We start from the raw sequence: 20,160 nt of genomic DNA, 5'->3' as shown, positions 1-20,160 counted from the left end.
GTGACAGCATCACGGACCTCATTTTCCAGGAACACCTTCAGCACACCTCGTAGATCAGACCGGAGATACGTTTGACACCACCACGGCGAGCTAGACGACCGATGGCGGTTATCTCGAAGAACTTTGCGATGACGCTTGGCGCCTCCTTTACCAGACCTTTTCCTCCTTTGCCACGACCAGTCAATTGTTGCTTGTTAGGTGTGAATGAGTGGACTAGCCAACACCTTCCTGTTGCTGCTATTGCTGTTCACCACGCCGTCCGAAGCCAAAATGAGCTTATGCCATAGTAGTAAAATTATGTTTATTTCTGTTGATTATGGTAGTACATTGATTTATCATTTTAATTGATTAGCCTACTTGGCTCTTCATCTTTGTTTAATTTGATATTCTAATTTAATATTTGCGTTTTTCAACTAGTTTACAGAATATCCCTTTGGGGATGTGTTTAATTTGAATTGAAAAAAGTGATAACCTACCTAACTACGAGTATAACTTAACCTAACGTGCTAGATCACGTATGATCTGATGATTTGATCTCTGAACCTTTCCAGGATGAATACTCTCCGTTCTTCTAATGTTTGAATTCCAGCCAGGAAGTGGATCTCAGAATTTCTAGTCCGCGGGGGACTGTTTAGGACCATCCTAAGGATCTTGTTCTGGATCCTTTGGAGTTTAAGGTGATGGCATTTTGCGCAACTCTCCCAGATTGGCATACCGTACTCGATTACAGGAAGGATGATTTGTTTGTAGACAGCAAGCTTATTTTTCAGGGACAGGGTTGACTTCCTGTTGATAAGTGGATACAACGATCTTATCAAGATGTTGCACTTGGTTTTTATTTTGTCAACGTGCTCCCTGAAAAGAAGCTTGCTGTCTAGTGTTAGCCCGAGGTACACGACCTCTTTGGACCATTCCACCACTGTGCCGTTCAGGCAGATCTTGTTATTCTCAGACGGAACAAGTCTAGGAGATTTAGAGTGTGGAAAGATAATGACCTGGGTCTTTGCCGCGTTGATACGGATCTTCCAGCTGTTGAAATATTCAGACAGAACGTCCAGGCCTCTCTGAAGTTTGGCAGTCAGAGCTCCGATGACCCTACCCTTGTAGACGATGGATGTGTCATCTGCGAACAGAGACAACGATCCACCATCAGGGAGAGCCAGCATATCGGAGGTGAACAGGTTGAATAGGATGGGGCCAAGAATGCTTCTTTGTGGAACCCCGGCACCGATGTTGAAAGCATCCGATGACATGCCATTCAGAGAGACTCGGAACGTCCTGTCTGATAGATAGTTGTTTATGATCTTCACTAGGAAGATTGGAAGACCGTACTGCTGCAATTTGAACACCAGGCCATCATGCCAGACATTGTCGAATGCTTTTTCAACGTCCAACAACGCCATGGCAGATGTTTTCGAAACATACTTGTTCCGTCTGAGAATGTTTGTTACTCGAGTCAGCTGGTGGACGGTCGAACGACCTTTCCGAAAACCAAACTGTTCCTCGAGTAACAAGTTGTTTTCATCGGCAGATGTTAGGAGCCAGTAGTACAGTGCTCTTTCGAACAGTTTTGATAACCCTGAGAGAAGGCTGATTGGTCGATAACTTGAAGGAGAGGACGGATCCTTCCCAGGTTTCCGGATGGGTATGACTTTAGCTGACTTCCAACACGAGGGGAAGTAGCCAAGCCTGAGGCACTGATTAAAAATCAGTGGTTGGTTGTAGATGGTTGTAGAATCTGGAACTCAAGTGTTTGAGTTCCAGATTCAGGATGTTGTCGAAACCTGGGGCCTTCATGTTTTTAGATGATTTGATATAGGCCAACAGTTCGTCAGCCGTAATCTCGGATTCCTCTGGAAAAATGTTAGGAATCTGAAGAAGATTGGTTGCATTTTCAGCAACCTCAGATTCATGAGGGCTGACGATGTTTTGTCCGAGATTATGGGAGCTGACGAAGTGTTGACCTATCGCAGCAGCCTTCTCTTCAGGAGTTTTCAGATGAACCACTGGGTCGCCGGGACGATCCAGTGGGGTCAGTGGGGAATGGGCCTATGCTTGTTTTTAAGAATTTTTGTAAGTTTCCAGAAGGGCTTAGCACAATCTGGGAGAGAGCGGATCTTACTAGCAAAATCGTTATTTCTGAGATCCACCATCCTGGCCTGAATGATCTTTGTTAATCGATTACAATTGGTCTTCAAGTTAGGCAGGCCAGTACGCTGGTACCATAGAGGTAACTCTAAGACCACTGGGTCCCGAAGAAAATCATTATTATTTTTGGCTCACTCAGTACCAGAACAACGGTCCCAAGCAGTCCCAAGCTATTTCACTCACCCCTGCATGTTCTGCATGAATCCACACACCCCTGATGTTATCTGTCAAACTTTCATAGCGAATCAAAACAAACATAGTGTAGTAATAGAATTTCAACTAGAATAGGGTACGTTAATCGTTTGCTTGGGACCAATAGGCTACTAAAGTGGTGAGCCAATTTAAAATCGTTAGTTTCGTATTGATTGTTGCTGGTACTGCCTACGAATGGTGTTACGGAGTCTAATGAGATCTTTGGTAGGGCTGTCAAGGTTCAGAGTATTACTCACCTGTCTGGATACTGGCACGTGTTGTTCCCTGGCCCGGGAAATCGCCTCCTTGATGGTTTGTAGACACCGGTCAACATCTTCCGACGTCCCCGGTTGGACATCGTAGTCGATGGTTGTGTCGACGCAGTGTTGATATTGCGCCCAGTTGACTCGATGGTAGTTGCGCCGGGAAGCTTCGAATCGGTTTACCGAGGATCCAACTTCGGCCACCAACGGGTAGAGGTCCGAGGTCAGCTCCTGGAATGCCACAGGTTGCGAGACGTTGTGTCCCATGTTGCTTACGAAGATGTCGATGGTCGCATGGACCCCAGACCGACTCAACCGGGTGGGAGAGTCCGGGGCCAAGATGGTATAGTGGCCCTCTTGCAGGTCTTCATTGAGGATGATGCCGTTTCTATTGCTCCGACCGTTGCCCCAAGCTTGATGTTTTGCGTTCAGATCGCCAGCGATGATAAAGTTCCCGCTCCTCCGGGTGAGTTTGATGATGTCTTTGCGGAGGGCCACTGACGACCCTTCCCTGATGTTGGTTTGCTTGGGGCAGTAGGCCGCGATGATCGTGATTGGGCCAAGTGATGTGCTCACCTCCACTCCGATGGCTTCAATTGTTTTCAGCTGGAAGTTTGGTAGCAGCCGGCAACTGATGTTCCGTCTTGCAGCGATGGCCACTCCTCCACCTCCAGAGCAGGTGCGATCAAGTCTGACGAGCCGGAAGTCGGGTAGGAATACGTTCAGTTCGGGGTTCAGATGCGTCTCGGTGATGATAGCAATGTCGACCTCCTTGGCGTTGAGGAAATCGAGTAGCTCTCTATGCTTGTTCGTCAGTGAGCAAGCGTTCCAATTTGCAATTTTTATAGCTTCACGGTCCATACTTGGTGACGAGTGACAAGGCAGCATGAAGCTGTTCAGATCGAGTCTTGCAGGTACGCATGATGATGATGACCTCGGCCACGAGCGTCACAAGTTCCTCCGAGGTGAACGGATAATCGTCGACAGATTCACCTGAGACAGCACCAGCGTATGATAAACAAGGGGCGGTGGATGAACCTGGAATTGGCTGGGCCGCAGCAACAGCGAGACGATGCTGAACTGTCCGACTGTTGGGAACCATTTGGATACTCGCGGGATTGGCTTGTTGGTTGTTGAGCGGAAGCGGGGCTAGGTTCGGAACATGTCGACGGGGCTGGAGAGCTGGGTACTGGACTTCCGTTAGTACAGGAAGCGAACGATGATTACGAAGGCGACCGAGCTGGTTGTTGATTGTGGCCTTCCGACGGATATTATTGAACTCCACTCGCTTGGGACATCCGCGATTGGAGGCTTGGTGGTTTCCACCGCAGTTGACACACGTTGGCTCGATGTCATCGACTTGCTCACAGGACGCAGTTGAGTGAGTTCCTGCACACTTGCCGCAGTTTGTCTTCATGTGGCAGTTTTTGGTGCCATGGCCATATGAGAGGCAGTTCATACACTGCGTTACATCACGATGTTGGGGTTTGTAATGCTCCCAACTGATGATGACCTGAAACAGGTCCCGGATTTTGGATCTCAGAGCCGCAAGACTGGTGGATCCCTTCGAGAAATGCACCAGGAACAACTGATCACGGAAGCTGATGTTTTGGTTGGGACGCCGGTTCATCTGGAACACGGCCTCAGGTTGGAGCCCAAGCCGCTCCAGCTCGGACTTCACCGCAGCAGCCTCGAACGACTGTAATCCACGCAAAACCACCTCCAGTGGCTTGCTCGATGGCAGATCATGCGTGAAGAAGTCCACGTTGTTGTTTTTCAGGAAACTTCCTATTTGTTTGTACTCCTCCAGGCTGGAGCACATGATTTTGGTACCGATGCTGCAAAGCTTGAAGCGAGGCAGCAGCTTGGCAACATCCTTCACCGGCGTGAAAAGCGGGGGAATCCGCTCTCTTCTTGCAATGGGAACGGCGTCACCATCGCCATTTTCTTCCGGGAGTACTGCATACTGGTTGGCTTGCAGTACTCGTTTTCCGGCGTCATCCTGCGACGCGCTGGGCTTGATTAGCACCTTCTTTGAAGGGCCCACTGCTGGCTCATTGGCACGTTTACGCACCATTTGTTTCGTGTTTGCAAGTTCAATTAAACTTGCCAGAACGCGAGAAGGTGGCGACACTTCCACGGCGCAACGCGACAGCACAAAACGAAACAAAATTGAATCGAGAACTCGAGCGAAAATACGGACTGAACAGCTCGACAGTCGAGCAAAGAATGATGAGCGATGGGCTTATGCCATACAGCAGCGCTCTTTTACATCTTTTCAGGTTAAAGCAGAATGATGTGCAACCAAGTGGTATAAAAGCTACAAAGACTCCTCCTAGTTTGCTATCAAGTAGCGACACTGGTTCCTTTCATTTTGCGTAGGTTTGCCAATGGCAACACTTTGAAAATTAGCGGCGGCGTTGGTGAAGTGGTAAGCGTAATTACCTCTCATCCCAGCAGGCCTGGGTTCAATCTCAGTCGCACCGGCATGTTCTGAGGCATATCATCTCTGATCCCACCTTCCTTTGGGAAGTAAAGCCGTTGGTCCCCTGTTCATGAGTTGATGGGTCGATTGGTAGGGTCCAGGTGTGGGAGTGCCTCCCTGGCGTCGGTAGCATTGGAGCTCAGTACGGAAAACAAATATCGCGTCACTTTTCAATAGGTCCTATCTACATTGATCGATTCTCTTCATCGACTCGTAATAACTCGGCTTCACAAATGTTTCCTGCCGTCTTCGTCGAATTAGATGCTAGATTGTTGCTTCTTCCATCGAAAATACCGGCCGTGGCGATTCAAAGTTGATCAAGGTCGATCAAAATAATTTGTACCCCTGCTTCCAGTTTGATTACATGAGCATTTTGTGTGGTCGTTGGTTCTGAATATGGACAAACAGGCAGATGAATTCTATTCCTATTCTTTACTGTAATAAGCTTGGTGGCCCTTAAAAGAGCCGTTTTGTTGCCTAAGTTGGTGATGATTTAACCTCCGAAACCAAACAGAGTGCGTCTCTGTCACTTCAAAACGTAGATGACATCCATGGCCGCTAATGCTTGGCGTGTTTATTGTAGGTGAAAGCATCACGGATCTCATTTTTCAGGAACACCTTCAGCACACCAGCAATCAGACCGGAGATACGTCAGACACCGACACGGCGAGCCAGACGACGGACGACGGATGGTAGTTATCTCGAAGAATTTGCGTTTGGTTCTGAATATGGCGATGAGTGTGCAAAATATTACGCAATTCCATCCTCCCTATTCGCACGCGCCCGAGGATTAGAGGCGAATGCCACTTCGACTTGTTTCCAGTGATGCCACATTTTTTCGATTTTCAATCTGTATTTTCATCGCAAAAAATCTTTTTAATCTGTATCTGACTGACAAAAATATGTTAACAAATCTGTAAAATTTCTTTATTATAGTCTTTGGAAGGACTTCCCAAGTAACCAAAAGTTCCGCATTCAACGATTAAAATCACTTTCAAGTTCCGTAAAGTTCAAATAAAGTTCCGACCGAACCTTCAAGTTCCATAAAGTTCAAATAAAGTTCCGACAGAACTTTCAAGTTCCATAAAGTTCAAATAAAGTTCCAACCGAACCATCAAGTTCCATAAAGTTCAAATAAAGTTCCGACCGAACTTTCAAGTTCCATAAAGTTCACATATAGTTCCAACAGAACTTTCAAGTTCCATAAAGTTCAAATAAAGTTCCGACAGAAGTTCCATAAAGTTCAAATAAAGTTCCGACAGAACTTTCAAGTTTCATAAAGTTCAAATAAAGTTCCAACCAAACCTTCCAGTTCCATAAAGTTCAAATAAAGTTCCGACCGAACTTTCAAGTTCCATAAAGTTCACATATAGTTCCAACAGAACTTTCAAGTTCCATAAAGTTCAAATAAAGTTCCGACAGAAGTTCCATAAAGTTCAAATAAAGTTCCGACAGAACTTTCAAGTTCCATAAAGTTCAAATAAAGTTCCGACAGAACTTTCAAGTTCCATAAAGTTCAAATAAAGTTCCGACCGAACCTTCAAGATCCATAAAGTTCAAATAAAGTTCCGACAGAACTTTTTAAGTTCCATAAAGTTCAAATAAAGTTCCGACAGAACTTTCAAGCCACATGAAACAATCCGCACAAGTCTTTATTAGTAACAAAATTTAATGTACGTAAATATTAAATGATCAGTGGCCCGAATAAATCATAATTCTTATATATTCTGTTAAAACATAAAAAAAAATTAAAAAGTAATTTCCTGGATTCGAACCCGTGTATTCGGCATGCGATCTACTAACGCTAACCACTGCGCCACAAATGTGTTGGAATACCATGCGGGCAAATACCAATTTCAAATTCATCAAGGTATTGTGTTTCGTATGCAAGTCAGTCAGCTGGCACTGAAAACTCCAACAGTAGGCGGGACAACAGCTCGCTTTAATATATTTCAGATGACGCAGCGGTTCATGCTGGGGCTCTCACGCAGAAGGACTGGGTTTAATTCTTCAAACAGCTCCAAAACTACTAATGCTGATAAATCATTAAACATAAATAACCTGCCTTTAGAAATAACTTTCATAAAAGTGCGAACTAAACATAGAATTGGTTTAGAGGGCAAAAACCCTTTTTAATTTATTTTCTAAAAGTTCCGTTCAAGTTCCGCCAGAAGCTGCTTAGAATTCTCTTCAATTATGATACCGGAACTTTCAAGTTCTTATAACGACTTAAAAATGAGGCTGCTTAGAATTCTAAAGACCATCACTAACTAAGCTGCTTAAGCCACAAATGGCCTTTTATCAGAACTTTTGGTTACTTGGGTTTGTTCAATGTTTATAATCTTGAAAAATTACTAATGGTTGCTTTCTAAGGAATTTGTCTATTTGAAAAATCTCCAAATCCTACAAAAATTTTGTTAAGTGATGTGTATCTTTTCTATAGATTGAAAATATAAAACATTAAGTTCCAGTTGTGAGAGGCGAATCTGTTTCCGGCTGAAGATTTTCTTAATGAAGTAACTGTCACAATTTCTAGAATTTTTTTTTTGTATGTCTGTAATTACGTAAACCTTTATCTGGACATTTGTTTTTTTTTCAACTCCGTAATTTTTCAATCAGTTTTAACACAAAACTTTTACTGAAAGTTTAGTCGAATTGTATGCAATATTCCAAGGGGTGTTCAACTCTGCACACCTTAATTCGTGCCGAGTTATTTGTTGTGTCAAAAGCTGTGCCAAGCGGTCTGCCGAACGTACCGATCAAGTACAATTAAAGTATGCTTATCAAGGTGTTTGGCAACCCTGAAAGTTATGACTTTTGTAATTTTGTTCACATTCTCAATTTCTCTGATGGATCATGCTAGACATTCACCTCCATTCTCATTAGATCGTTAGCGGGTCGGGAGGTGAAAGAGGAACTGCAAACCATCAAACCAATACGGTGTTCAAGCATAGTTCATTCCCACGCTTGGAGCAACATCATCGAACCAGTTTTAAATCATCTGATCGACTCAGAAGTGTGTGTCCTCAAAGATATGACCAAAGTCTATCGTATCGCTGATTATGATGCCTTCCCCTGAAGAACTGTCATACGTTGAAAATAGGATTGTCAGCCACCACAGACTTCAGCGGAAGCACTTTATCAGGCGCCTTAGATCTGTATAGAACTCGAGAAGATTCCGCACAATCCAGTCAGCTCCACACAGATGACAAACGTGGGCGATTCGTGATTCAAGAGCCTATAGCATTACAGATACAGCTTTCAATATTCTATGGATATCGCTTTAAAGTCCTGTGGTTGTCCTATCAAAGACCACACTAATTAAGACTAATGACTGACAAGAATATCCGAGGAAAACGCAGGAAAAAATGTGAAAATTTCCGTCCTGAAGATACTCGGTAAGACCGGGAGCCAAATCTGGCCGCCCCTAGGATAAGCTTGCTTTCTTCTTTATTGTTCATTATGCATAAAACAATTGTTGATGTACCTCAACTATCGCAGAAGATATTGCTCTGATCCTGCGTTGTACGCTTCGAGATTGGATACACACGACAGTTTCAAATTTTATTGTCAAAAATAAGAAGTGTGTTCGGGAATAAAGCCTCCAATGTAGGTGTTCTGCCATCCCTGTTGTATAGTTGGGATCCATTTGCTTGATATTGATAAAATTACTGGTGTGGCCGTTCGAATTTATCATCAAAGGCAACCATCGGACATTTTTCACAATGATTTCATCCTCAATCGAAAACGTATCGTCTCTAGAGGATACCCGTTTCCACCGTCTTGACTGAAGTATCGACAATACGTTCTGGACCGGCCATGGTGTACATAGATGAACTCGACTGAAGGCCCCGATAGAAGCTGTTCTAGATGAAAATACGATCCGCTGTGATTTTTGCTGTGATTCGGAAGAGACGGACTTAGTTTTGCTAGGTTTGAAGAGATTCACGATTCTGACAATACTTACAGATTTTTTCGAATGATCCCCAACACCAGTGGGTATCCGTTTGTCGTTTGCAACTTCTTGATTGAATCCTTGTATCACCAGTTTTATGTATGACATTCTCCCACTAGTTTCGTTTGTGAGTAAACAAAGTATTGACCCGAGTAGTAAACCTTAGAAACGATTGGCAAAATGTCAACTCTCAACAGTGGTGCCGTTTTATATTATATTGTTCGTGTCTTCTTTGTCAAAGTGTGCCTTAATGTGCCGAACAATGAGTCATACTGTGTTTCGGCACAGTGTGCAGATTTGATTGCTTCTTGCAATATTCTTTATTTCTGAAATTTTGTTAATCAAATATCAAAATACCCAGTTGACTCTTCGACAACTAGAAACGGAAACTACTATTTCGTCCAACGAGAAATAAGAGCATTTGAACATCAGAAGTCCATTCAAAAGATTCTAAGTCCATTCGAAGCTAAAGCAATGATAATTTATTTAGTGAAAAAGACGATTTGGGTTTGATGCTCAGATTTGATTCAAGCTGTTCAATAGTAAGAAAATATTAGTATTCGGAATTAAAAAAATATAAAAAATAGTATAACATATTTTCCCCTTATTTGAAAAATCTGAAAAATCTGTATATTTTTGAAAAATCTGTAATCTTTATATACAGATATCTGTATCAAAATATTGACAAACATCTGTATGATTACAGATAAATCTGTATATGTGGCATCACTGCTTGTTTCGTCTACTTACTACTCTCTGACGACTGTGCTGGGGAAGCAGCATATGCATGTAGGTAATTGGTGGATTTGTTAGTTAATTCGACGCTTTTGGACAATGCTGGACATTTACCAGTTTTCAATACCCAACAAACAATTTGAGTTGATCAACAGCTGAGTAAGCCATTTTTTAGCCGAAGAATCTTATTTTTGCCTGAATAAGCTCTTATTAAACATTCAATGTTTGTTGGGTAGTTTCTTGTTAAAAATCAACATTCGAAAGCATTGTTATCCATGCGTAGTCATATTTCTGATCGATTGGTGATAAAATTATTGAAATTGGACCAGGGGCAGCTGAGTTATTAACGTTCAAAATCTTTCTTAATTTGTTACATGTTCCATTTTCTGTTTTCACAAAGTGTACCCCCATATAGAAATCAAAGACGTAGTCCTACATCAATACTGAATTGCTAAAGAAGGAACAATTTATAAACACTTAGATATATACCATAACAATTAAAGGCTGGTCAGTAACTGTAGTAGCCGGAGCACCTAGGTTAAAATGAAATGTAATTTATTTTGAATTTGGAACAAATAAAGAGTTGAAAAATTGATTCAGAAGCTGTTGCGCCTTTAGAAGCTTAAACTAATTTTGATTAGTTTATTGCCTGAAAACCTCTTAAATAAAGTTAAAAAAAAATCCAATAACTTCCCATGAGTAACAAACAAAATGAACATCTCTCGGTTAGAGAACTTTCTTCTCGAGACATTTTCCCGTCGATCGACCGATGTGTGCCGATGAGAAGATGTATACAGAGTGAAGGGCAAGAGAGAAGCGAAGTGCGCCCCATTATGGACGAGTGCATCTTGCACCGCACAGAAGTAGAGTGCATCGTAAACCGACCTCGGCGAGAGTGCAGAGTGGGAAATTTCCCTCTCGCAACTCCCAACCAAGCTCCAAGCTCCAACAGCACCAGAACCGAAAGCAAGAGAAAATCCGAGCGAGTAAGAGCGGGAGAGAGTGCTCCACTGACTCACTGACTGTGGCCGTCGTCCGTTGAATGCCTGGAGCGCGGCGGTGGCGACGACGACGACGACGGTGGGTCGCAGATCAAGTTTCTGGTCGCTCGCTGTCGTCGGTCGGTCGGTTGGGATTGGAGCTCGAATTAAAGCTCCCCAATAACTGTATCGTTAGTATTGTGGAGTACGCGGCATCGTTCGGTCGGGCTTTGAACAGAGTTATTACTCCCTCCGGGATTTGTACGATATTCGCGCGCGGTGGTTCATTTTTTGGTCTCACCCGTAGAGTTCTCTGAGCTGAGGTTTTGAAGTTTTTGAGCGGGTGGAGAAAGGTGGTGGGCTTGTAAGCTCTTCGGTCGCGTCGTGGTGTGTTATTTTTTTTTTTACGTATTTCTGTGAAGGAACCCACCCGTAAGAGTGCGAAGTAGTGAGTGGAGTCGTTGCACCAATCCGGTTGTCATATGTTTTGTGTGTTGTTCCCGGTTGTTTCACGAGGGCAACCGGTCGCGTGGTGGTGGTGATGGTGTGTGTCGTCATACTTTCCATGAATGGAAGAGGGTACGCGCGGGTTGAAATGCCAACGGCGACGGTCTGAATAGTTTCTGCAAATAGCGATACCCCGAGGAAAGTCTGGAATAAGAGTTGCTTGGTGCGGTCATTTGGCCTGGAGAGATAGAGTGGAATATCGATTCACACGGTGGCGGCGGTTTGAAGATCTGTTAGATTCATTAGGAGTGTGTAGTCAGCGTCAGCGGGGTTCGTGGGAGTCGTGTCACGGTGCGGTGGAGCGACGGAGGACAGACAGACAAGCGAAAACAGAAGAAGAATTTGTTGTTGGATTTTCGCCGCTGCGGAGAAGCAGTCAACGTAGAAAAGCCTGAGCATAAGAGTTAGTGAGTAGCGGTGAGAGTCACGAGAACATCCGTGCAGTTATGATGGCAGGGGACACCTGGAGCATTGTACCACCGGGTTTTCGTCATGCCAAGTGAGAGAAAGCAGTTTTGCTAAATGGATAAGCTGTATACTGCAGAAATATTGAAACCACGGAAGGCGGAAGTTAATCAAACGTCCAACTTTCTATCGTCGTTAATGGGGGATACCTAAAAATAGAGGATAAACTCGTGCTCTAGTTGGACGGAAAGAATCTCAAAACAAAAGTGTCAAAACGCGTTGATCCATTTATCGCACCCATGTAAATGAGTTCGAATCGGATGGAAAGTACGTAGAAATACGGTCGTTTTGGGTGAAGAATTCCACCATTTGTGAACATATGTTTTAGTGATCTTCTGCAGTGGGGAGCTAGTCGGCCACTCGATCGTTCTCTGCACCCACTTTTTTGTTTTTGTTTTGCTTCGTTTCCACGCGAGTCTCGCGGCGCGGTTCAACACATGGTGCGCGCCTCTGAATAGTTACGAAACCACGCCGTCGCCGTCGCCTTGACGAACGAATAGTGGACGGTAGGCGAAAAAGCGAGCAAAACACGCAAAAAGCACACTCAAGGTTGTTGGGAGGAAAACAAATAGCAAACAAAAAAGAAGAAAATTTCCACGAAAAGTTGTTGTTGAAAAAGAGGAAAAAGAAGAAGCAGAAGAAGGAGCAATTGCAATAGAAAGCGAATAAACGATTCGCGAGAAGAAACGTGCAAAAGTGAGTGACGTGTGACGCCTTGTAAGTGCGACGAAACCAGAGAAGCATCCAGCATCAGCAGTAGAATAAGGAAACGTGTTGGTCTGCTGCAGTCAGCAGTTGCGTCGATCTTCTGCTGTCAGTGTGTTTGTGTGCCGGTGTGTGTGTGCGTGTGGATTCATGTGGAAAATCGAGATCTTTGGCGATTGCAAATAAGGGAAAAAAGAAGTCGAAGATATTGTGTTACGACGGCCGCCGCTGGGTGGCACAGCAGCAGCAGCAGCAGCAGTACTCACGAGTCAAAGTTGGATTAATTTTCTTCGGTGTGCGGTTTTCCCTCCACCCCGGTTCGGTGTTGCAGCAGAGTGTACAATACACGCGAATAGAGTGTGCTCAGGTAAGTGAGAAGCATTGGGGATCTGGCTGCGGTTCACAGCCAGTAGTGTATCGAAATGCTGCGGTTGTGAATTGAGAAGAATAGAGAGGGGTGAGGAGCAATGTGCTATTAAATTCATTATTGATTGTTTGGCAATTCGGTCGGCGGGCGGGGCGGTTGAAGTTTACAATAATTTGTTTAGCCTTTTTTTGCATGCGTTGCGTAGATGAGGATGAAAATTGGAGGCCTTGAATTTGAATGTTGATCAGTGATGTAATTCTATATGCGTCGAACATGAAATCAGGGGTTGGATTTTGGATTTTTCGAGAATGAATCGAGAATCCAACACGCAAAACAAATTTGGCTCACATCCAATGTAAGGTTGGATTTATTACATCCTCTGCATATGTGTCATATAACATGAAGAGTTTGATAATGCTGATAGTGGGGATATTTGTAAAAAAAATGCAATCTTTTTCCTAAATGTATATAAGAAATCCGATGATGTTCTCAATTTAAACTAGTTTTCCTACCTGTCTGAATACAAAAATAATGTATCAGTTGAACATATAACTGTTCAAAAATTTTTGAAGGCGTTCGAAGGTCTTGATGCTAGCATACGACTGGATCCTGATGGAATACCTCCATTATTACTTAAAAAGACTAGCAACTACTTTCGTAAAACCATTGTTTATTTTGTCACTAAATTCAAGCGATTTTCCATTAGTTTGAAAGAAATTAAGCCCAATATTTAAATCTAGTAAATGGTCAGATATTAAAAATGATAGAGGTATTGCAATTATATCATGCATTCCTAAAATGTTTGAAGCAATTGTTAGTGAGAAAATATTCAACCAGGTTTAACATTGCATTTCAAATAATCAACATGTTTTTTTTTCAAAAGTCGGTTAACATTTTTCTTTTAAATCTTTATTAAGGAGACTTTCAGAGCGGCGCCGGTGGTGTAGTGGTAAGCGTGATAACCTCTCACCCCAGCAGGCCTGGGTTCAATCCCAGTCGGCGCCGCCGGGATGTTCTGAGGCATAACATCTCTGATCACGCCTTCCTTCGGATGGGAAGTAAAGCCGTTGGTCCCCGGTTCATGAGCTGATGGATCGATCCTGGCACGTCGGTAGCATTGGTGCTCAGCACGGAAAACAAGATCGACGAAAAAAAAACAAACCAAAGGAAAAAAAAAAATTGGCTCACTTCTTAACTAGCCTATTGGTCCCAAGCAAATAGATTAACGTACCCCATTCTAGTCGAAATTCTAGTACTACAAATGTTTGTTTTGATTCGCTATGAATTTTTGACAGATAAAATGAGGGGCTCGTGGATTTTCCTATGTTTCGAGGGGTGCATCGATTAGCTTGGGACCGAAGATAGTACCAGAGCTGAGCCAAAAAGTCGAGCTCGTTTCTTCGGGACCTTCTGGTCTTAGAGTTACCTCTATGCACAGTGGTTTAAAAGTGCAAATTCGTGAACTTAATTGTTTTCTGAGATGTACGTACGTTTTAGCATTAAGGTGTCTTCAGAAAATTTTCATAGTTCTGGATTCCGCACCTTTTGGAATGTTCACCTTAACTTTTATAAGGTGCAACTGCACTTCAAACAACAAACTTTTTTATATTAACAGATATCGAGATGATGTCTTGTACACATTTGTAGGGCTTTCAATTTCAAGAAACTTTGCTGAAGACATCAAGTTGCCATGACTTCATTGTATGAAGATATAAGAGATTATTTGCCAGTTGCACCTTAAAATCAGTTGTTTGAGTTTTTCTATGTCTTATTCACGTTGTATCTCTTTGGTGTATTCTGCAAAGTTTTAGATAATATTTAAACACACAACTTTTCTCAAGACACCAAAGTGCTATGATTTGATTGGCGAGAGATATAGTGATTTTTAAGCAAAAAATCACCCTTTTTCAAAAAGCTATAACTAAGCTGACCGCAAATTGCCGCACTTGCAACAAGTTTCATTTGAAAGCTCAAAATTTGTACTTGAAATGTTGTGGAGATCATTAGTATCCGTTAGTATCCTGGAAACTGTGGTGGATTTTAGAAAACAAAGATTTAAGATTTTTGTATGGGGCTATTCAAGTAAAAACGATATTTTGCTAACTAACAATGGTCTTGATTTTTTGTTTAATTTCTAGTTTGTTTTTACTTATTTTAAACTAACTTAAAAGTAAAATAACATGTTAAACTAATCCAAACATAAAACCAAAGTAACAATTAAAAATTTCTGATAAACAAATTAAACTTCAAAATCATCTGAAACATCATGTTCATCCTCCGAATCCATTTCTTCTCCATTATCTAAGCTCAACAAGAACTTTGCGTCTTGAGACAAATTTTTTGTCTCCTTTTTGGGGCTTTTCCGCATGTTTGAGATTAGTGGATCTGAAGACACTAGCAAACGGCGAATCAAATCAAGATTCAAGATCGTTCTGGAACATTTTCTAGTGTGGTCTCGGCGGTATCGTTTGAGGTCTTTATTCCTCGATTCCTGTGCTTCTTCGGAAAGCTGTCCGATAGGAACCGTGAAATGATTGATGACCTGGGCACCATGAATCAGGATTTTATGCACTGAAGCTGGCATGTAGTACCAGGGGTATAGGTCCACTAGATACTTTGCTGTTTCAATGCAATAACTAGTATTCCATTTTATTACCTGTAATATGGTACCACATCGTTCCAGTGCTGTCACATCCAGTCCAGTTATTGCAGCTGTTTTCTTGGGATCGGAAAAGAAACGTCGGGCAGTATTGCCGTCGTTGGACGTTCCAGATCCTCCAGGCTTAGGCTTGTCAACAATCAGGCCAGTTTCCACTTTGAACCGTTTTTGGATTTGATTCTTTCTTATCTTCATGGCTTGAACATTCTGTCCTCTTACCTGCCATTTTTTAATTTCAAGTCGGTAAGACAAGTGAAGAAAGTATTCCATAAAGCTATAAAATATTGATATTGTATCAAACCATAATACTTAACACTTAATTTTAATAAATCTCACCGGATCCAGGCATGCAAAGTTGAAAGCCCAAACTGGAAAGCATCGCTGTTCTCCACGCGTTCAGTTACTGAATCAAGATTGTTCATCAATTTCGGGGTTGCATTACAAATATAGCAAGTTTGTGACGATTTGTTGCCCGTAACAGCATTGCAGACCTTTCCGTCTACCATTGTCAAAACCATCTCATAGCGCACAATAATGGTACGGCCTTCTACCGTAATTACTGTTGGAACAAGCTGGTCAATCTGATTCTCTATATGTTTCTTCTCGTTGATTGATACTTCCGTAGTTTCACTCACGAGCCGAATCCTCACAGGTCTAAAGAATCGGGTTGATGATGGTCGGGGATTTTGGAACAAAACTTTTCCGTTTACATCTGCCTTAATAGGAACTAAGGAAGTAATAAACATATTTGAATCACTAGATTCTCCGTCGTCATTCTCAAATTTTTGTTTGTACTCCGCATGTCCGCTGCTGCCATCGAATCCCCATTTTACCAAAAGGACAACCTGAGGAAAATAAATTATTGGTTCAAAGTCTCTATAATGAAAATAAAAAAGGTACAACCTGCTTGAGCTCGTCATCTGAAAAATCTTCAAGATGCTCCTTGTTTGCCAAAACAATCCTACTTGAGGTATGGTCCAAAAGCTTTTGAAGATTTACTTCGGCATTTTTTTCATCAACCATAATAAATTGATCTTCCGGATAGCACTGTTTCTTGGCATTGAATTTTGTTGTACGACGGGTAAATATTCACGTTTCTCAGTTTTGCTTCTCCTTGGATTTTGAGGTATTGTGACTTGGTCAAGTTGGCATCTATGATCATTGCTAGTGCTTCCAGGTCAGAATACTGTAAGGGCTGCTTCTCCTGAGAATTTCTCCACGAAACAAGTATCTTTGATGCTCGGGTAGGGGTTGTCATTGTTGCTTCCTTCACTACTTTTGCCGCATCTACGGATCCACCTTCACGCAACTTCATTTGAGTAGCGTAAGTCAAGTTGCTAACGGAATGACCCCGTCTTAGATACGCAGTCTTTCGGCGTTTTACAGCATCAGAACTATCTCGGAAAGGTGTCGTTGTTCTACCTCGGCTTGTTGAAGGAAGTTCAGAGAGCAAGAGAGTGGGAAGATTGAAGGGTTTTTCGAAGTAGCGGATATTGCATTTGATCATTTTTGTCTCGGATCGGTGGAACTTGCGATAAAGCTTTTTAAAATATTTGCCAATCGGTAACAGAGCCTTCTCCACATCATCTCTATTTAAATCGGACTCGTCAATGTTGTACGCTTTATACACTTCTTGACTCATTTTTTGAACTGTTTCAATTTCATTTCCTTGGGTTTCCTTCCAGAGTTGCAGCAACTTACGCTTATCAATTTTAACTGAACAAAAAAGTTAGCATGTTCCTTCAATGTTTCACAATTTTCAATAAATTTTACGAAGATTAAAATCAATACCTGATGAATAATTGGACATTTTCGATGGATGTTTCTTGAAAACGATGTTCTGATCTTCTCTTGGTCCTTGAAATGCAGTAACAGGTCTTACGACAGCAGCCGACAAACTATATTTTTTTTCAAATAAAATATATAGTTTGCTTTGATCATTTTTCCTCCTTAAAAACAAATTACAGTCGAATATCCCTAGCTCGATATCAAAGGGTCCATTGTGTAAGAGAGGATGTCAAAATCTTTTTGTATTAAAAACATCACTTTTAAATTCGGTGTTATGTTTTGATTAATCTTACATGTTATTTTACTTTTAAGTTGCTTTAGAATAATAAAAAACAAACTAGAAATTAAACAAAAAAAAAATCGAGACCATTGTTAGATAGCAAAATATCGTTTTTACTTGAATAGCCCCATACAAAAATCTTAAATCTTTGTTTACTAAAATCCACCACAGTTTCCAGGATACTAACGGATACTAATGATCTCCACAACATTTCAAGTACAAATTCTGAGCTTTCAAATGAAACTTGTTGCAAGTGCGGCAATTTGCGGCCAGCTTAGTTATAGCTTTTTGAAAAAGGGTGATTTTTTGCTTAAAAATCACTGTATCTCTCGCCAATCAAATCATAGCACTTTGGTGTCTTGAGAAAAGTTGTGTGTTTAAATATTATCTAAAACTTTGCAGAATACACCAAAGAGATACAACGTGAATAAGACAGAAAAACTCAAACAACTGATTTTAAGGTGCAACTGGCAAATAATCTCTTATATCTTCATACAATGAAGTCATGGCAACTTGATGTCTTCAGCAAAGTTTCTTGAAATTGAAAGCCCTACAAATTTGTACAAGACATCATCTCGATATCTGTTAATATAAAAAGTTAGTTTTTTGAAGTGCAGTTGCACCTTAAGAAAAATTAAGGTGAACATTCCAAAAGGTGCGGAATCCAGAACTATGAAAATCTTCTGAAGACACCTTAATGCTAAAACGTACGTACATCTCAGAAAACAATTAAGTTCACGAATTTGCACTTTTAAACCACTGTGCTATGGTGCTAACGTGATCAAAATCGTGGTGCCAAGAAACATTCGATCATTTACACTCAATTCGGTTTTTAAGCGATTTTTGTTTGACTCTTTTTTTAAACGTATGATTTTAAATTGCAGCCAAATGTAATGCAATTTGTTTTTAAATAAATCAAAGAAAATGACGGTGCTATTAAAAATGTTGTACCCATCCTGCATGAGGGCACAATAGGAAAAATTACAATCACGTAAAACCTAATAAAGTGAATTCGTACATTTTACCATTACTAAAAGGGAAGACATCATATCAAGAAGACTGGCAACTTTGCCAGAATCCAAGCGACAGATACAATAGCATTCGTTCGAAGCATTTACCTTTAAGCGGCAGATGACGCGATTGTACCTTTCGCATAGCGTTCGTATGAGAAAATAAAAGAGTTGCCAGTCTTCTTGATTTGTTGTCTTCACTTAAAGTCTAATGAGTGACATATCTTAATAGTTCATAATGCCTCATAATCGTCAACTGGTACAAGGTGATATGAACGGGTATCTGATACATGAAAAAATGAGGAGCATGAATTTCAGAACATTGCCGAAACATGGGATAGCCTACTGATCATCAGTGATAACAAGTGTGGATTTTTTTCAGTCGTTGAAAAAGATCCAAAACCAAGACCTCAATGTGGTGTAGTTTTGCTGACGCTTTACAGTTGTTTTAGTAAAGTAAACAGTCGGACAGTTCCCACTCCCTCAACCGTTATATGTACGACGTGGTACCCAGGTATTTGAAAAGCATGGTGTAGAAAAAATGGAAAAAAATCCCCACACTCATAAGGGTTAAACAAACCCTTCCAATTCTGCTTAAACCACATGATGAAAATAATATTGCTTGGGATCCTTTCCGAGCTTCAAACATCATCCAAACAACCAACCAACCAGATACAACAGCAACAAGTATTTAAATGGTGTGCCTTGATGGAGCACCGCTCCTCAATCAGTCAAACACTGCCTTTTCAGCAACATCCCGAAAGCAAGGTTATCAAATGGCCACAGCTACCCAGTGTCCGGCCATCCAACCTTCCATATCTCCACATGGGTTGGATTTTGTTATTCAACATCCATCGCAGTTTGAAAGAAGAACTTAGCTTTTCACCCCTTTCTCAATTTTCACGTATACGAAAAAGCTCGGAGCCTATTTCCACCCATCATCACCATCATCATCATCATCCGGGTGGAGGTCTTTTGTGATATGATTGTGCTTTATCATCACGGAAACATTCCATTCCATTCCATTCCATTCCCCGCTTGTTTCGCTTGGGGAATGTCAATATTGCTCCGGGAAGTGTTCGTTCGTTAAACAAGTTCGGAACAACTCTTCTGCCATGCATTCGAAGCACCCGCAGACCGTTGGAGCGGGTTACAAATATGCTTAATACAATCCCTCCAAAGCAGATGCCATATTGTTACCGAGCATAATTCCATTATCCATCATCGGGCAGAGTATAGGTAGCACCGTCATCTATAGTCAGGATCCCAGCTTTTAATCCCGCCTGGGCAACCATTTTGGAGAAAAAACAAATACCAACTTTCACCCTCGGAACGAACCGACAACCCGCAGAGAGACGATAGAATGAAAATGGTTGCAGATTCGATTGAAATGAAATCAATTTCGATTGATTCAATGTCTCAGACGTCAAGCGGCAAGGCGGGAGGGGTACGATTTCAATATTTTCGATCCCGACACAAACTGGTTTACATACCAAGGGGCGCGAGCGGTTGCCGGGCGGTTGTCAATCACAGACTGCCTGCCACCGAATGTCCCACAACCGCAGGGCGTTTTTTTTTGTGCTCCCCAGCTCCATCTACCTACCTAATATTCTTTGCTTGA

The 20,160-nt window shown here is 41.8% G+C and overlaps 1 protein-coding gene across 1 annotated transcript in view; it reads left to right on the top strand.

The window, feature by feature from the left end:
* The first annotated feature begins 10,975 nt into the window (after positions 1-10,975).
* LOC135717574 (uncharacterized) overlaps positions 10,976-20,160 on the top strand; it is a 1,030,279-nt gene continuing 1,021,094 nt past the window's right edge. The window contains exon 1 of the mRNA XM_065239713.1: positions 10,976-12,802. The gene's annotated coding sequence lies outside the window, so the exon portion shown is untranslated. The remainder of the gene's footprint in view (positions 12,803-20,160) is intronic.

The sequence above is a fragment of the Ochlerotatus camptorhynchus genome, unplaced genomic scaffold (assembly GCF_037179485.1).
Source record: "Ochlerotatus camptorhynchus isolate MF236.1 unplaced genomic scaffold, CSIRO-AGI_Acam_v1.1 ptg000006l, whole genome shotgun sequence".
NCBI classification, from domain to species: Eukaryota; Metazoa; Arthropoda; class Insecta; order Diptera; family Culicidae; genus Ochlerotatus; species Ochlerotatus camptorhynchus.
Note: the sequence above shows the minus strand (reverse complement) of the source record. Positions and strands in the feature narration are given on the sequence as shown.